The sequence below is a fragment of the Brachycentrus maculatus genome, unplaced genomic scaffold (genome assembly GCF_059751285.1).
Source record: "Brachycentrus maculatus isolate JH-2025_06_01 unplaced genomic scaffold, ASM5975128v1 h1tg000122l, whole genome shotgun sequence".
NCBI lineage: Eukaryota > Metazoa > Arthropoda > Insecta > Trichoptera > Brachycentridae > Brachycentrus > Brachycentrus maculatus.
In genome coordinates, this window is record NW_028280875.1 from 2,240,001 (window position 1) to 2,257,559 (window position 17,559).

Consider the following 17,559-nt stretch of genomic DNA (forward strand, 5'->3'; position numbering starts at 1 on the left):
TACATACCTCCCCAAGGCATTGTCTGCAGTTGAAATATCATTAAAAAGCACGTCAATTTCAACAGAGAAAAACCACAAAATGTATTACTTTATTATAATTTTCTTGATAATACACTTAAGGGATGGAAAAGAATGAGTAAAAGCGAAAAAAATGAAATTGGATTTTTTAAATATCTTTATATTAAACGTAAACGTAGGTACGTCAAAAATAATCGACGCATACAAATATTTATATAATTAAACAACATTTTATTTGACCAGTGATCAGGTTTCGTTATCACCGACATCTTCAGACTGGTGGGGGGCTAGATAAAATTCTATGCTATATGCATGACAAGGCAGGAGTTGAAAATAATGATTGTTTAAAAAATCTGTTAAAACTTGTTTATATTGAATAAATTAATATCAACAGTATTTTATAATAATAAAAACATATCAGTTTTGTTAAGGGAAGGATTTTATATAATTTTATTATAAACATGTATTTTTGTATGTAATTTATGACATGCATTTGTTTAGTTAATTATTTATTTATGTTAATTGTAAACCTGAGATAAAGTGTGCAAGCCTCTCAAGTTTATACGGCTTTTACATTATATAACATTTGTACAATTAAAATGAATATTTAAAAATAATAAAATGGTCGAAAAATTGAAATAGAGAGAATAAAAATCGAAATCAGAAAATTAAGAGGATCTTAATGATTTCATTTACAGGGTATAATTTGTGTTCATCGGGGACTGTACCATCTCTACTGTCACCATGGGCTTATGACCTGGAATTTGGCTGGCGTAAGAGATCACTATAAACACCTGTGTAATGTTCACCATTCTGCCACCCATGATATCAGCAATTTACACTTGTAGTTTAATGAGCATTATTTCATATTATTTTTTGACATCTCATCAAAGATGAAGAAGAATATGGAAGTCTAGGCATTTACGGGGCTGACGACAGTCATAGGCTGGTTTAAGTGATCACTTTAAACACGTGTAACATTCACTAATTCTACCAATTATTGACAGCAACACTTCTCAAATTTTTGGAAGTTCTATATACATATATGAACCAATCATTATTTAATCACATTATCATCTCACCAATAGATGTCTCTAGTGAAGTTCTAGTGATTCAAGAACAATGTTTCAAAATAGGTTCATATATATAGAACTTCCAAGAATTTGAGTAGTGTGGTTGTCAATAATGGGTAGAATTGTTGAATGTTGCACGTGTGTAAAGTGATCACTTAACCTGCCTATGACGGTCTTCAGTCCCGTAAATGCCCAGATTTCCATATTCTTCTTCATCTTTGATGAGATGTCAAAAAATAAAACATAATTAATACTTTATTATTATTAAATAGGTATCTAATTTAGCGTTGAATCTAAGGCTTGAAATTTGTGGGGGTTGGAAGTAAGTAAGGGTGTATTCTAATGTGCAATTGTAGATGCAGTTCAAGTAGAACCTTCGTTCTTGGGTAGTTGGGTAGAATCGCTACCCAACAATTAAATCGCCTTCTGAATATCAATTACTTTCAACCAACAATGGTGGGGAATTTTTAGAAAGTCGCAAAACTTGCTGGGAATTCTAATCGTCATTACAAAATAAAACCACTGTTTATTTCTTTATTTTATTATTATTTATAAAATATTATTAATATTATCATTAATAACATTTTATAAATAATGGCTATTATCCTTGGCTCTACCCGACCCAGTTTCTCTAGGGTATGCTTGGCTACAATAGTTTAGAGACTAGAAGGAATGTGTATTCGATTACGCATTTTTATCGATTGTTGCGCGGTATGATCGATAATCCTGAAATTATCCGGAACATTGGTCTGTATGTTCCCGATAGTTACATAAGACAGCGTCGATATAGATTGTTTCACATTCCTATACACAGGACCAACCTGCCGATGGTTATGCCTGTAGGAAAGGCTACCGATATGTTGAACAATATCACATTGGATATTGATCTGTTCCATGTGTCCGAAGGAGTTTTCCGAAGCGGGATTCTTCTACACCTTTAAGACTTCTTTCTTACTTTTAATATAAACGCCTTGAATATTGTTTGTTATGTATATATTATTTTTTTGTTGAATAAATTGAAATTGAATAAAAAATATTTACAACATTTTCAGTGCGTCCAACTATTTGTTAAAAAATCGGGATTATCTCCAATAAGAGTTATTTTTAATATTATTTTTTTACAACTCAACATAGATGAATTTGAATATCGTAGTCGTACAGGAGAAAGAGACCAACTAACATAACGTAAAATGTTCAAGAGGGCCATTTAAGTCACTTTTGCTTGGGAAGAAAATAAACATCAATGCAGTTAGTCATTTTTAACAAGTCAATATAATATAATTCAATCCTTTAGGATTTTTTCAGGGCAACATTAAGCTAGTAAGATATCAAATAGTCAATGGTCACGTTTTTGTAAAAAATGCACTTGGTCACTTTCTCTTGTATGACTACGATAATGAAGTCAAATAGCGAAATTCCAGTCAATCAAAGCAGAATGTTTTGAATTTAAAACAATTTATACAGAGAATTTCTAAGAATTTGAGTAGTGTGGTTGTCAATCATGGATAAAATTGGTAAATGTTACACGTATGTAAAAGAATCACTTAAACCAGCCTATGATGGTCGTAAGCCCCGTAAATGCCCAGACGTCCCAATTCTATTTCATCTTAGTGTTGAGATTACAAAAAATAATTTAAAAGTTAAAATACTATCAATTTGATATAGTGCCCCATGCACCATTGGGTGGAGATGAGGGTAGATTGAAAAACTTATTCTGATCAACTTTAAAAATGTTAATTTTTTACTAAACATTTGAAAGTGAAGTGCATAAGATGCAAATAAGACTGGAAAAAGAAGAATGAAAAAAAACGAGTCTAGGATATTTGTTATTTTATTATTATTTTATATTTTTAGATTTTTTGTTTCTCTATTAGTGTATTCATTGGTGTATTTTTATATTAGATACTGTATATATGTATTATGTTAAAGACATTAGCCGTTCAATAAATACATATAATGAGCCAAAGATATGAACTCGAAACTTTGTACGAATTTTACAGGATGAACAAAAAAATCTGCCATGTTTCACTGTCTGAATGTATTTTAATGGAATCAGGCATACCTGAAAACATCCCCTCCTCCCCTAATTATGTCACCACAGGAAGTTGGATGAATGCTCACCCCAGGATGTCAAACAGGATCTGTGAAGAAATGAAGTGTAGTTGATAATTTTTCTCTTTGAATTTATTTAAAATTCGGCACGATAAAAAGATCTCGACAACCTTTTTTGCTCAATACTTTCAGGACATTGTAATTTGAAATGAAATATTTGTAACACGTTTTTCATAAAACAGTTTCTGCTCAGTAAAAAGCTTTGTTTTATCTCACTTATAGATGTCTCTAGAGTATATATATATATATATATATATATATATATATATATATATATATATATATATATATATATATATATATATATATATATATATATATATATACATATATATATATATATATATATATATACATATATATATATATATTTATATATATAAATATATATATATATATATATATATATATATATATATATATATATATATATATATATATATATATATATATATATATATATATATATATATATATATATATATATATATATATATATATATATATATTGGGTTGATGCAAAAGTAATGACCGTTTTTTATGATCCCAGGTAAAAAAATTTTTTTTTCATAAATTATGAATAGTATCTTGGAATAGTTTTTTTCATAAATTATGAATAGTACCATGGAGGCGGAAATACAATACATTTAATGTACTAACACCAAACCAAACTCGCAACCACATAATAAACAAATTTTATATACATATATATATATATATATATATATATATATATATATATATATATATATATATATATATATATATATATATATATATATATATATATATATATATATATATATATATTGGGTTGATGCAAAAGTAATGACCGTTTTTTATGATCCCAGGTAAAATTTTTTTTTTTCATAAATTATAAATAGTATCTTCTTTTTTATGATTCCATTGTATAAAGGATGCTTTTCCTCTACTTTCTATTCAGTTTTGGCCTAGCCAGAGTACAGTAATGACCCCTTGTATTTTTTCAAAATGTCGCTCGATAAAGTTCATTTACGTCATTGTTTACTTTATGAATTCCGTAAAGACAATACCGCGAGTGTGGCAACCAAAAACATTTGTGAAGTTTATGGAGCAGATGTCATCAAAGTTCGACAGGTACGAAGATGGTTTACAAAATTCCTATCTGGAGATTTTTCACTCATTGATAAACCACGTACCGGGCGGCTATTGAAGTCTGATGACTACAAGTTAAAAGTCATAATTGACACCAATCCACGTCTAATCATCAGGGAGATGGTGTCAATGATGGGAGTCAACCAAACAATCGTATTAAGACATTTGAAGCGTATGGAAATGGTTTCGCGGTACGACGTTTGGATACCTCATCAATTGTCAGCTGCCAATTTATTGGATCGTGTTTCAACGTGCGTTGCTTTGAGTGCGAGACAAAAACATGAACCTTTTTTGCATCGTTTGGTGACGGGACATGAGAAACGGGTCGTGTACAACAACGTGACAAGAAAAAGACATTGGGCTATACCTGGACAAGCCCCATTTACAACTTCGAAGGCCGAAATCCATAAAAAAAAGTTATACTTTGTGTTTGGTGGGATAATAAGGGTATTGTGTATTTTGAACTCTTAGAACATGATCAGACAAGTTAAGCAGAACAATATTGTCAACAATTATCCAAATTGAACATGGACCTTCAAAAGGATAGACCAGAATTGGTAAACAGAAAAGGGGTAGTGTTTCATCACGACAACGCGCGACCACATGTGGCTATGATGACCCAACACAAGCTAAATGAGTTAAATTGGGATGTTATCAAGCATCCACCGTATTCTCCAGATCTTGTTCTTTCTGATTTTTATTTATTCCGATCACTGCAAAAAAAATTAAATGATGAAAAAAATTATACAATAGAGCAGGTTAAAACATCCCTTACTTCATTTTTCGCATCAAAATCCACGGATTTTTTTACTACTGGTATTAATAAGTTGATAGAGAGATGGGAGAAGGTTATAAGAACTGATGGAAATTAAATAATTTATTAAATAAATAATACATACAAAAAAAAATTTGAAAAAAATTGTATGTAAAAAACGGTCAAAACTTTTGCATCAACCCAATATATATATATATATATATATATATATATATACATATATATATATATATATATATATATATATATATATATATATATATATATATAATTTTAATAATATAGAATTTGTATAATGATTGAATAATGGGTAGAATTGGTGAATGTAACACATGTGTAAAGTGATCATGACGGTCGTCAGCCCCGTAAATGCCCAGACTTCCAAATTCTTCTTCGTTTTTGATGGGATGTCAAGAAATAAGTTTAATTTTATTTAAAAAAAACAATAAAAATTAAAATTGTGACAATTGTTTCGCATAGTTATGGCATTTTTAAACGAATGCGAAGACTAAATGGACTGACGGAACTTATGTAGCTATAACATGTGCAGTAATAATTTGCACACGTTAAAACTATCACTTAAGTACCTTTAAGGACCGTCAGTCCATTTAATTTTCACAGTCGTTGGAAAATGCCATAACTGGGCGAAACAATATTCATTTTTATGTTCTTAATTTTTTTTATTAATAAAATACAACCCAGACTCAAAAAATCTGTGTTTGATTTAAAAATTAATTCACATCTTAATGATTCTTATAAAAAAATATAATGTTATGTGAGAGTAATACTTGTATGCATGTATTTGTATGCAGCATATATTTGTAAGCCACATATGAATCTGAGAGGATTGTATACAGCATCCCAAGATTTGGAATAAAAAATTAATAAAACAGAGGTAGAAAAATCACAATGGCTACAGTAGAAACTGGGGAGTTAATTAAATTTATAACGCAAAAAATGTTAAAACGTATCCCACAATGGTGGTGTGGAATTCATCACCAGAAAACGTTCTTTCGTACGATAAACCACCCCTTCTTATCTCGCCGCATTGTTTTTAATTCCTACCCTTAATAAAAGAAAACAATGGTATGGAAGCAGTAACTCCAATTCATTGCCCCGAACGTAGGCGCAGATAGGAGATCCTTTCTCAGAGGTACAGATGGAAGGAGAGTATTATAAAGGAAAGCCAAGTCTTGTACGGAGAAAAGAAAGACGCAGGAATTAAGGATGCCAGTGAAGGAGATAATTTTTTTATCCTTTCAATTGTGATTTTTTAAAAAGCTTCCAAAATCTTGTATTTTTTATTCGCCTTATCGACACAAACTAACAAAGAGTGAGATTTTTTTTTGACATCTCATCAAAGATGAAGAAGAATATGGAAGTCTGGGCAATTACGGGGCTGACCACCGTCATAGGCTGGTTTAAGTTATCACTTTACACACGTGTAACATTCACCAATTCTACCCATTATTGACAACCACACTATTCAAGCTCTATATATATATATATATGAACCAATTTAGATACTTTGTTCTTGAATCACTAGAACTTCACTAGACACATCTATTGGTGAGATGTAAAGAAGCTTTTTATTAAGCAGAAACTCTTATTTTAGTAAAAAAAATATTTTACATTTTACTTAAATAATATTAACCTACCTTGAGTAAAATTTAAGCATTTTAAAAAATCTTTGATATAATATTACTGGAATATCATTATTATCATTTTTTATTATCATTAATGTCATTATTATCATTATTTTCATAATTATCATTATTATCATTTTTCAATATCATTATCATTATCATTACAATATCATTATCATTTTTCCACTACAATATCATTTTTCCACTACGCCTCTGCGCCAGAGGCTGTGATTTAAGGCGGTTGTAGCCAGGAAGAATTAACAATAAACCGCCAAATAGGTCTAAACACAGCCCTTTATAAAGTACAATCCTGTTCTCACCCTCCGCTGAAAGAGAACCTCAAGACCTGGTATTTAGGGTACGAATCCTGCTGCCGAGGGTGATTTTGTCATTATTTTATTATTTAAGGTATTTTTGTGACTAGGGTGTGAAATCGTGGTATCAAAAACCATTTTTTGAATACATCAGAGCCAGGTCGAGGTAAATATCATATTACAAGGTTTGAATATTATGTTTAAATTTCATATTATGTTTAAAAATATACACAAATGATTGAATATGATACAGAGTGCATTGAAAACAATTGCACCATAGATTTGAAGAAAAAGGGGAATTTAAGAAGTAAAAATTAAGGATATTAATAATAAAAAAGGATATTTGACTTGTATCCCTATACTACTGGCGTGTAGACATACCAATGTACGTATGTAAGGTAAAATTTATTTTAAAAGTAAAAATTCAATTAAACTAACTAACTAACTAACTATTATTATCTCGCAGGGGTAGGCAGAGAGAATAGAACGCCACACCACTCTGTCTTTGCTAACATTTTTCACCTCGTCTACATTAATGCATCTCCTCATACACACCCGCCGATCATTCTTTAATTTGAATTATAATAAAAAAAAACATTAATTCCATATTCCTACGCGTCATATTCACAGAAATATAATTGAATTGAGATTAAAGTATTTAAACAGAGGTGAAGCTTGATAATGTCACCCATATTGTGGGGGTTTGTGAAATCAAACACATACATCAGAGAGCTTTAACCACAGCCTTAGGCCACCCTGTATTTCCGCTTCCGTTTCCTCCCCCGACCGGAACTGCGGCCTACTTAACCGCGGTTGTGTTGAAACAGCAAACGTATTTATTACACAACTCGACAATTTTACTGCTCCACTTAGCGTTTTTTGTCAAAGTGCTTTGCATAGATTGAGATGTAACCTATTGCTTCCTTGGCGACAGAATAGCTTTGTGAATTTAGCGTACGTATTACATGTATACTTGTAAGACAATTGTGAACTATCAGTCGATTTTTATATGTATATATACAATATCGAACAGATTAATTGAAACAAACCTTTTTTGTTGAATTTTCCTAAAAAGTTTTGTTAAATCTTTTTTTTAGTTTTATCACAAATTAAAAATTAATCTTATCTCATTTGGGCTTAATCAAAGATTTTACTTACATTTTAAGACATTCATCTTTGATGAGATGTCAAAAAATAATATGAAAATAACTCCTGTAATTGGAGATAATCCAGATTTTGTGAACAAGTATTTGGACACACTCAAAATGTTGTAAATAAATTATCTGGTCAAATTATAAGCTTAATAATAAAAATGAAAATGGTATTTTCTGGCGTTTCTCATGTGTGTGATTATAATCCAGGATTCGGATCTCACATACTAATATAAGAGTTTCTGCTTAGTAAAAAGCTTCTTTACATCTCACCAATAGATGTCTCTAGTGAAGTTCTAGTGATTCAAGAACAAGGTTTCTAAATTGGTTCATATATACAGAACTTCCAAGAATTTGAGTAGTGTGGTTGTCAATAATGGGTAGAATTAGTGAATGTTACACGTGTGTAAAGTGATCACTTAAACCAGCCTATGACGGTCGTCAGCCCCGTAAATGCCCAGACTTCCATATTTCTCTTCATCTTTGATAAGATGTCAAAAATAATATGAAAATAACTCCTGTAATTGGAGATAATCCAGATTTTGTGAACAAGTATTTGGACACACTCAAAATGTTGTAAATCTGATCTCATTTGGGCTCAATCAAAGATTTTACTCTTTACGGTATCTATTATATAAGGTATTGGCACTTGGATGTCTTTTTATTTGTCTCGAAACCATACCTGAATTATGAACAAAATGAGGTTTTTCAACGTAATGCAATCAATTTTGGATAGCCGATAGATTTTTAATTAGGTTTATGTCTGGCAAAATTCTTGACCAGTCCAACATAATTCATTGTTTTTGTGTGAAAAATATCATTTTTTTAGGATTTGTGGCGGGGGGTTGAATCCTGCATAAATGTTCCATTACTATTTGACCTTCATTTTTGTATCTCTACTAGTATTTTTTCCAGTAGAATTGGGTGATACTTCTAGCTATTCATCATCTCAGTCACTGAAAGAAGCAGCCCTGGTCCATAATACGAGAAACACCCCCAAAACATTTTTTAGAGGGTATTGAAAATACGAAAATAAGTTTAGAAAAAAAAAATTTGTATACTGTAAATAAAAGTATAAATAAGTATGTATATAAACACGAGCATACGTACAATTTTTTTTTTTTTGAAGATGTAAATATAAAATGTAATTCTGGCATTCATAAGAATGAAAGACCACAGATGAAATGTGAATTTTCAGTTTGAAATCACGCGTTTTATATTCATAGAATAGTTGGAGGACCGCTCGAACCAAGTGAGCACTGAAGAAAAAATAGATTTTAAAGAAAAGGTTTGACTGTGGTCCGGTTTATAAATTTGAACTATCAATACGAGATAATATATACCTACATAAAAAAATGTTAAAACATTTTTACATCTCGATGAAGATGAAGAAGAATATGGAACTCTGGGTATTCACGGGACTTATGACCTGTCATAGACCGGTTAAGTGATCACTTTTTACACGTGCACCATTCACCCAACCACAACCGAACGTTTCAAAATTTTGGAACTCCTACATTTATTATAAATCTCATGAGGCTTAATGTGTGAGTTTACTGGAACAATCTTTGGTTGGCTTAAAAAAAGGCTTTACTTGGCAGATTTTTTTTTATTTAGATGTAATCTGTGACAGTTATAAACAGGCTAGAAATAGATTTTAATAAAAAGTGGTATCCTCCAAATAAAATTTTAATTCAAAATGGAATCTATCCAAACAAACCATAAAGTTGGCAAAAGAAGGATAAATTAGAAACTGGATATCTTAGACGCATGTGTGGCAAAACGACGTATGAAAAATGTTTGAGTGGTGATTAAAGGCAAGAATGAGAAAAGGATTATCGATAAATTTAAGAATGGCGTGTTTAGGCATGTGGAACGAATGAGTGAAAAAAGCAGAAAAAAGTTGCAAAAAGCAGTTATATTAAGACATATGTATAGTGATTTTCTAGTGATCATGAAGTATTTTCAACAGAGATATTTTGTATGTTACGAAATTCGAAAAATCTTAAGAAAGTGCTTCAAATATTGATTAAAGTATTTATTTAATGTGTTTTCATTTATTTGAAGAACATAATATTTATTCAAGTATTCTATATGTTTATTTATTTTTGTTAAGTATAAAGAAAAACTTGGCGTGATCAAAAGTTTTACATACTTCTCAGTGGTTGAGGTCAGGAGTTAGAATAGTTGGCGGATATGTATTGAGGAGATGCATCAAAGAGGAAGTGGCGAAGATTGTTTGGAAAGACAGATTATTGAAGCGTTTTATCCTCTCTGCCTACCCCTGTGGAGAAGCGGCGTGATGGTAAGTTAGTTTTTGTTGATGTTGATATTACCATAAAGTGACTGCCGAATCAATTAATGAAATCATTGTAGCTTCGTTTTAAAAACCGTCCCTCTGGATTTTTCAACCTGGGAAAACTTCGAGGGTGAAAAAAGTGGAACTTTTTCAAGACTAGCCCGAGGGGGCGAAGCGTGCGTGAGTGGAAAGCTAAGGAACTTCTTAAGGAACCCTTAGCAACGCTTAAATAAAATTTAATAGAAATCAGCCTCTTACGTCTGAGCGTTTGGTGACAAATGTATTGAGACATCGTAAACGAATCCAATGAAAATTTTAAGTGATTTTCCACGGAGCGAATGCGTACTTTGTACGTTATTACCATAAACTGCTTTTGCTGTGAGTAAATTTGTTGTAAACACATATTTTTAAAATTAAAATTATTCTCGTTAAATACCACTAGTGGAGTCTGCCTCTGTCGTGTAATGGTCTGCACGCTCAGTTACCGTTCTGGAGGTCCCAGGTTCGATTCCCAGGGGGATCAAAAGTGATTTTTTCACTGCAATATTTATTCAATATTACCCTTGACTGGTACCTAAAACTACTACCGAATCAATTAAGGAAAAATTAAGTATTAATAGGCTTTTAATATCTTAGTCATACAGGAGAAAGTGACCAAGTGCATTTTTTACAAAAACCTGATCATTGAATATTTGACATCTTACTAGCTTAATATTGCCTTGAAAAATCCCAAAGATTTTAAACTTAGAAGTATAATATATTGACTTGTTAAAAATGACTTACTGCATTGGTGTTTATTTTCTTGCTAAGCAAAAGTGACTTAAATGGCCTTCGCGAACATTTTACGTTTTGTTAATTGGTCACTTTCTCCTATACGACTACGATAAAAATATTTGTAATTAGTTATATAGGATTCCGAAAGGGTTATTTTCGCACCCTTATTTCAATAAACTCAAATCAATATGAGTCCAAAGCTTAAGCGGTAAGTATTCCGAACACGAAATGAAGTCTACGGAACAAGGTGACCAACCCATTCGGAATTCAGGGCAGGTCTGGTCAATTCTTCTAATACAATAGCCCGTGGCACAAAGGGTAAAGATTCAGTTCACATTCCCCAGATAAAAGGTTCCTAACTCATAAAAAAAACTGATTAAAAATCTTAAATAAGCTTTGGAAGATTCTAACTTCTGGTGTTTGAACATTGTTTATTTTTTTAAGTTTTGAGTGTGTCCAAATACTTACAACATTTTGAGTGTGTCCAAATACTTGTTCACAAATCTGGATTATCTCCAATTACAAGAATTATTTTTCATATTAAATGCTCAGATTTCCATATTCGTCTTCATCTTGACAAGATGATGAGATATCTTGATGAGATGTCAAAAATAATATGTCAAAATATTTACTACCCTGGACTGGTACCTGGTGCGGAAGGATACATATTTGGATTTGCCAGATAATATATTAATATGTCCGCCTCCGTAGAGTAATGGTCAGCACACTCGGCTACCGTTCTGGAGGTCCTGAGCTCGATTTCCAGGGGGAAGGGGTCAAATAATTATAAATATTGAATCATGCTTAAAACCTTTACCATAACTTACTAATTATTATTTTAATATTATACCTAAACTCATTAAATTTAAATTCGTTTTGTTAGAAAAATTATAATATATAAAATCATGGTGTCCTACGCCAGCCTTATTGTGTATATAACATAGAATTTTGTCTAGCCTCACACCAGTCTGATGATGTCGGTTACGATGAAACCCGGAAGCTGGTCAAATAAAATTCAAATTACTTGTTATTTTATTATAACGAATTTTGTATAATACCACTTATTGAGTTATATTTCATTTTTCTAACCCTTATCCTAACCCAATGGTGCATAGGGCACTGAATCGTATTGAAGCAGTGTTATCTTGATCGTTAAATACACGAGGGAAAGGTGATTAGACTTCCGCTTGAGGTACTAGTCCAGGGTCATATTGAATAAATAATGTATGATGAATGTTCAAATGGTGATCGATAAAAATTAAGTAAGGTGTGTTGAGGTGGTTTGGACACGTGGAATGGACGAGTGAAGAATGAACGTTAAAACAATTTATGAGGCGAAATTAAGATGGTTTTTAATGATGCTGAATGCATAGAAACAGGTGTCATAATATATTTTAAAATGAAGTGGTATTTACCGAGTAATTTTTTTATGAAAATTTTTTAGTGAATTTATTTACATAAATTGTGTACGTTTATTTGAATCACAATTTTAAACATATTTAAAATATTTTTTTTCCAGAGACTCACCAAGCCACCTTGTGTGTCTTGTCGGTGGAGTTCTTTTTGAATACATTTTTTATTGTTTTAAACGATTTTAACCTATATGTCCGCCTCCGTAGTGTAATGGTCAGCACGCTCGGCTACCGTTCTGGAGGTCCCAGGTTCGATTCCCAGGGGGGGTCAAATAAATATAAGTGATTTTTTCACTGTAATATTTATTCAATATTACCCTGGACTGGTACCTGAAGCGGAGGGCTGATCACCTTTCCTTCATGTGTAAACGATCAAGATAACACTGCGTTCATATGAAGCAGTGCCCTATGTACCATTGGGATGCGGATAAGGGTTTTATTATAACTTACCTAATATACACTTAAAAAAGTGAGAAAAATTAAAAATATAAACATTTTACAATTTTCATAAAATTAACTCTTGATCATTCACTCATTAAAAATTAAAAATATGATTATGTGATTCAGGTACATCAACAATTAATGCTATGTACATTGGACTAGATACCGGTCAAGCGAGTTATCTAGTTCCAGTGTACAGTGTACAGTGTGGGCGAGGTAGGCCTCCCCTAGCGCAGGGGCGGAGCAGGGTAAGTCTGCCCTTCCGGCGGTAATGCCCGCAGCCAGCCCTGGTTCCGATCCTCGACAAGACGAATCGTGTCCCAACATGCTATCTGTAGCCTATTTCATAATTTACCGTGTAATGGAAATGGTTACATGAAAATAAACTTAATTTTTAATTGAAATATATATTATATTTCTATATTTTTGTTTTTAAACTTTTTGAACAGAATACTTACATATCGTGGTTGTACTGGCAAAAAGCGTTAACTCGAAAATATGCAATTTTGACTTAATGATGCATATTATAAAGTTTTTAACGTTCTTTAAACTGGCAAAATACACAAAGTAGTTTGAAATGTCATGGTTTTAAAAGAAAATTCAACTTTAAGTTTAATATCGGATATTTTATTCAGGCTAAAACCGTTAATTTCTTGAATGTTTAAAAAAGTGGTAAAAACAAAGTTGTTTTATTTTAAGTTTAAAAGGTAGTGTAATGGTCAGCACGCTCGGCTACCGTTCTGGAGGTCCCGGGTTCGATTCCCAGGGGGGGTCAAATAAATATAAGTGATTTTTTCACTGTAATATTTATTCAATATTACCCTCGACTGGTACCTGAAGCGGAGGGCTGATCACCTTTCCTTCGTGTGTAAACGATCAAGATAACACTGTGTTCATATGAAGCAGTGCCCTATGCACCATTGGGGTACGGATAAGGGTTTTATTATTTATTATTATTAAAAGGTTTAAATAACAAGGATTGTTCAAACAGGGATTTTAGATTTAACGTGTTTAGCCAGTATACCTACATTATATTTTTAGCAACATTGGCAGGATTATTATATGTATAGTAAAAAAAGTACAACAAATTTGTGAGGCGATGTGATTGGGAATGAAAGCAGAGGAACATCGAGAAAAACTTGGCATGATCAAGTATTTCAAATGCTTGACAGTGGTTAGGTTAGGAGTCGGATTATTTGGCGGATACGTATGAGATGCATGAATGTGGAAGAGGCAAAAATTGTTTGCAAAGACAAATTAGTATGTTTTTCTATTCTAAGTTCTTTGATAGAAGAAACCTTCATGAAATGTATGTACGATTATTTCCGAATTATTTAACATGCTAGGTTACCGATTGCTGAAAATATAATTATACAAATTTTTTATGAAACTTATTTTTTTGTTCACAACTACAAAACTTGGTTTTCTAGATCTTAATATGAGCCTTCATTTTATTTTTTTAAATTCTGAAAGTAAATTTTGGTCTTCTTCTTCTTATTATTATAGACCTTGCGGCCTGTTTTTAAGAGGGATTAGCCTCCTGCGACGTCGATTCCCAGCTATCGACCCATCTCTTTGGTGGTCTGCCCGGGAGTCGTCTACCATGGGGTTGGCCGTACAGTGCGGTGTGGGGGAGTCTGGATGGTTCCATTCTCCTCACATGCGCATACCATTGTCTCCGTCGTTGCCTTCCCCACCTAACGACATCTTCGATCTCGCATATATCCCTGATCCTGGCATTTCTGATTCTTAATTTATTATTAGATTAAAACCAATATTTTTAGCTTTTCCACTTTTTTATTTGACCAGCGACCGGGTTTCGTCGTTACCGACATCATCAGACTGGTCATCAGACTGACATCATCAGACGTTACCGACATCATCAGACATGTCGGTAACGACGAAACCCGGTCGCTGGTCAAATAAAAAAGTGGAAAAGCTAAAAATATTGGTTTTAATCTAATAATAAATTAAAAATGCAATTCCATCACGAAGTGTCAGTGGATAATATAAATCTATTTCTGATTCTATCTTGAAGACTCTTGCCTGTTATGCTTCTCAGAGTCTTGATTTCTGACACTCTAAGCGCGTTTTTTGTGGCAGCGGTGTCTGCTCTACTTTCGATTCCATACGTCATGATGGACCGGACACAAGTTTTGGTAATTTCATAAATTGATTCTGCAGACACTTTACGATAATATTTATCTATTTTTAATTTAAATTTCAATTAAAAACCACTTATACTTAAAATTTTACACGTGTCTACACATAAAAATGGTGCGGAAAACGTAGAAACACGTGTTGCAATAGGTTGTAAAGAAATAGTGGTTTATTGCAAATGAAATTTAAATTAATATTTTCTAGAATGATTACAGAAAACACTTCGTTTTTTACCACTTGAGTTTTATTATAGACTACATGTTTCAGATGTTAAACTTCCATCATTCAGGTCTGTATAATAACTAAAATATAAAATAAAAAATACAGTTACTATACAGACCTGAATGATGGAAGTTTAACTTCTGAAACATGTAGTCTATAATAAAACTCATGTGGTAAAAAACGAAGTGTTTTCTTTAATCATTGTAACATGTCTTACCACAAAGTTAATGCCGAAACAATAAATAAAATATTTTCTACATAGTATTTGGAGAAGCTTTGAGTGTGTAGTGTGTATTATCAATATATCAATATCTGTTGTGTTGTTATATATGTATGGAGTAATTTTAGTACGAGGTTGTCATTTGCCCTGTTGACAGTAAACAATTGATTGTCTGTAATTTATGATCAATCCATTGATTGTTAGGGAATGCATGTACACGTTAGAGATGGCGTATTTTGAATATTATGTATGTTTAATAAGTATGTATGTACTGAGAACTACATATATACTTTAGTCGTTGTACTGCAATGTTAGTAATTATATACAACATTTTGAGTGTGTCCAAATACTTGTTCACAAAATCTGGATTATCTCCAATTACAGGAGTTATTTTCATATTATTTTTTGACATCTCATCAAAGATGAAGAAGAATATGGAAGTCTGGGCATTTACGGGGCTGACGATCGTCATCGGCTGGTTTAAGTGATCACTTTACACACGTGTAACATTCACCAATTCTACCCATTATTGACAACCACACTACTCAAATTCTTGGAAGTTCTTTATATATGAACCAATTTAGAAACCTTGTTCTTGAATCACTAGAACTTCAATAGATTTTGTGAACAAGTATTTGGACACACTCAAAATGTTGTAAATAAATTATCTGGTCAAATTATAAGCTTAAATAATAAAAATGAAAATGGTATTTTCTGGCGTTTCTCATGTGTGTGATTATAATCCAGGATTTGGACCTCACATACTAATATAAGAGTTTCTGCTTAGTAAAAAGCTTCTTTACATCTCACCAATAGATGTCTCTAGTGAAGTTCTAGTGATTCAAGAACAAGGTTTCTAAATTGGTTCATATATAAAGAACTTCCAAGAATTTGAGTAGTGTGGTTGTCAATAATGGGTAGAATTGGTGAATGTTACACGTGTGTAAAGTGATCACTTAAACCAGCCGATGACGGTCGTCAGCCCCGTAAATGCCCAGACTTCCATATTCTTCTTCATCTTTGATGAGATGTCAAAAAATAATTAGTAATTATATACTAATCAATGCACAAAATAATTTTATTGATTGACTCGGCAGTCACATAGTGGTATTATCTATCTATTTTAAATTTACGTTTGACTTGGTTTATTGTTTATATTTTATTTTTTTCCGACAAACTTGTATTACTGTGCTGTTGTCGATGTACTATTGCGCCGGGGTACGTTTACGGTATAATAAATATGACAGTTGTATTAATAAGGAGTGAGAGTTACTATGTTCCGTGGTGGTGGCCGGCTTCCAGTTCTCCGGCAATATGAGGGGAATGCACACTTTGCCCTCCTCGTCGATGTTCGGGTGGTAGATCTTGGTCTGGAAGGCGATGGTGGGGGGTTCGAAGGGATACTCGGCGGGGAAGTTGATCTGAACGCGGAATGCTCCCTTGTTGTAAGGAATGTTATCCTGAAAGTTGACAAATAAATTGATATATTAGAAACATTATGAAATAAAACGCAAACCCTGTTTTAAACCACTTTTATATTTGGTGCTTTATCCCAACCGATTTCGACAAGCGCCTTGATATTTTCAGGGATGGAACTTATGCTCCCTTGTTGTAAGGAATGTTATCCTAAAAGTTGATAAATAAATTCATATATTATAAACTTTATGAAATCAAACCCTGTTTTAATCCAGTTTTATTTTTGCTACGCACCTTGCCATCTTAAGGGATGGAATGCTACCTTGTTGTATGGAATGTCATCCTAAATGTTGACACATAAAATTGACATATTATAAACTTTATGAAATAAA

General features: G+C 32.2%; 1 pseudogene; it reads right to left on the minus strand.

Annotated features, from left to right (window-relative positions):
- Positions 1-6,944: 6,944 nt before the first annotated feature.
- Positions 6,945-17,211, minus strand: LOC148309524 (ubiquitin-conjugating enzyme E2 L5 pseudogene; annotated as a pseudogene).
- Between the last annotated feature and the right edge of the window lie 348 nt (positions 17,212-17,559).